The following is a 2,909-nucleotide window of genomic DNA, read 5'->3' on the forward strand; positions in this document are numbered from 1 at the left end:
TTTGCTGATTCCTAGAATGTTGACATTCACTCTTGCCATCTCTTGTTTGACCACTTCCAATTTGCCTTGATTCATGGACCTGACATTCCAGGTTCCTATGCAATATTGCTCTTTACAGCATCGGACCTTGCTTCTATCACCAGTCACATCCACAGCTGGGTATTGGACACCTACTGACCTGGGGAGTTTCTCTTTCAGTATCCTATCATTTTGCCTTTTCATACTGCTCATGGGGTTCTCAAGGCAAGAATACTGAAGTGGTTTGCCATTCCCTTCTCCAGTGGACCACATTCTGTAAGATCTCTCCACCATGACCCACCCATATTGGGTTCCCCCACGGGCATGGCTCAGTTTCATTGAGTTAAACAAGGCTGTGGTCCTAGTGTGATTAGATTGACTAGTTTTCTGTGAGTATGGTTTCAGTGTGTTTGCCTTCTGATGCCCTCTTGCAACACCTACTGTCTTACTTGGGTTTCTCTTACCTTGGGCATGGGGTATCTCTTCACGGGTGCTCCAGCAAAGCGCAGCCATTGCTCCTTACCTTGGAGGAGGGGTATCTCCTCACAGCTGCCCTTCCTGACCTTCAACATGGGATAGCTTCTCTAGGCCCTCCTGCACCCATGCAGCCACGGCTCCTTGGACGTGGGGTTGCTCCTCCTGGCTGCCGCCCCTGGCCTCAGGCTTAGAGGCGTGGGGTAGCTCCTCCCGCCTGCCACCCCTGACCTCGGACGTGGGATAACTCCTCTTGTCGCCGCCCCTGACCTTGGACGCTGGGTATCTCCTCTCGGCTGCCCCCCCTGACCTCGGACGTGGGGTAGCTCTTCTCCGCCATTCCTGCCCCGCCGCAGTCCATTACTCTCAGCCACTGCCCCTGACCTCGGAAATGGGGTAACTCCTCTTGGCCGCCACCCTTGGGGCATGGGGTCTTCCCGGCTTCTGCCCCTGACCTCGGACATGGGGTGGCTCCTCTCAGCCATGCTTAGCACTTATAATTTATATAATTATATTTTATAGTTATATAATTTATATTCATAATTTATAATTTTATCTTGTTCTATTCTTGCAACTATTGTTGGAAGATTATAAATTATATCATTGTTTTTGTTGCTGTTCATTCACTAAGTTGTGTTACATTCTTTGTGATCCCATGGACTGCAGTGTGTCAGGCTTTCCTGGCCCTCACTATCTCCCAGGGTTTGCTCAAATTCACGTCCATTGAGTTTATGATGGTATCTAACCATCTCATCCTCTGCTGCCCTCGTCTCCCTTTGCCTTCAATCTTTCCCAGTGAAACCATTTATCTCAGATTGAGCCTTGAGCTCAGGCACTGGGACTCCAGCCCAGCCAAAACCCAGTTTTGGATTTGAAACAACAAGGCCAGGATATGGCCCAGAGAGGTATTGGTTGGGATTGATAAAGCCTGACCCGTTTCACACCCAAACCTGAGATAATGTCTCTAACTCTTATGCTATCCAAAATTTCAGTGTTAAGTCAAAATCCAACACACGATTTGGCCAAGATTTGCACTCATGATTTTAGATGCTATCCCTTCCAAGATAGTCTTCCAAAGAGGTGTTAGTTCCCAGAGTTTGTCACAAAGAAATGACAAGGAAGACATCCACAGTGGTGTTCACAATGAGTGGGAGTTAGTCTGGCTATAAGTTGGGAATAAAGAGTCAGCATTTATAAGGATCAGAAGGAAAGGAGTAAAAGTGAAGATACACCTTGGTGGTCTTCTTGGGTTAACAAGATAAAGGGGGAAAAAGAAAAAGCAGGCATGAACAAGGATTCAAGAATGTAGGAGAAAAACCTCAGAGTCAAGAAGAGTAACAATTCTGTTCTGGATCTGCTGGCTGTTGGATGCCCATAGGGATATGGGGTTGACTCACCAGTCAAAAATTGGCAGGTGATTACAGGGCATCCTCCCCAGTATACCTGGTTCATGGTGTCTCATGGGCCTCTTTAGGACCAAGACCTAACTCTAAACATTTTCTTAGCTTATCACTGTCCCATCTGGATCACCAGTGGAAACTGTTTCCCTCAGATTGGGACTTAAACTCATGTGCTGGGAATCAAACCCAGCTAAAACACAGATTGGGACTTGAACTCATGTGGCTGGGACTCGAACCCAGCCAAAAATGCTCTTTGAATGAGAATCACTTACCTGGTGTCTGGACTTACTGAGACTCATGTTCTTTGTGTCTGATCAGAGAAAGAATTTGGTGAGAGACAGAGTGATAGGTAAGAAATTGATTTTATTCAGAGAGAAACACACTCCACAGAGTGTGGGCCATGACAGAAGGTGAGTGTGGCCTTGAAATGTGGTGTGGTTAGCTTTTATGGGATGGATAATTTCATAGGCGAATGAGTGGGAGCATTATTCCAACTATTTTGGTAAAGGGACTGGAATTTCAGGGGTTGGGATACTGCCCAATTTTTGGTCTTTGATGGAAATCAGAGTTGATTTCCTTTAGGATTGATTGACTTGATCTCTTTGCAGTCCAAGAGACTCTTAAGGGTCTTCTCCAACATCACAATTCAAAAGCATCAATTCTTCAGCACTCAGCTTTCTTTATGGTCCAACTGTCACACCCTTGTATGACGACTGGAAAAACCATAGCTTTGATTACATGGGCCTTTGTTGGAAAAGCAATGTCTCTGCTTTTTAATATGCTGTCTAGCTTTGTCATAGCTTTCCTTCCAAGAAGCAAGCATCTTTTAATTTCATGGCTGTAATCACCATCTGCAGTGATTTTGGAGCCCATGAAAATAAAATCTGTTTCCACTTTTCCCCCTTCTATTTGCCATGAAGTGATGGGACCAGATGCCATGATATTAGTTTTTTGAATGTTGAGTTTTAAGCCAGCTTTTTCAGTCTCCTCTTTCACTTTCATCAAGAGGCACTTTTC

General features: G+C 45.5%; 1 pseudogene; it reads right to left on the reverse strand.

Annotated features, from left to right (window-relative positions):
- Nucleotides 1–2,191, reverse strand: part of LOC104994843 — a 183,358-nt pseudogene extending 181,167 nt beyond the window's left edge.
- Nucleotides 2,192–2,909: the final 718 nt, after the last annotated feature.

This window comes from Bison bison, unplaced genomic scaffold (assembly GCF_000754665.1).
Source record: "Bison bison bison isolate TAMUID 2011002044 unplaced genomic scaffold, Bison_UMD1.0 scf7180017864268, whole genome shotgun sequence".
Taxonomy (NCBI): Eukaryota; Metazoa; Chordata; class Mammalia; order Artiodactyla; family Bovidae; genus Bison; species Bison bison.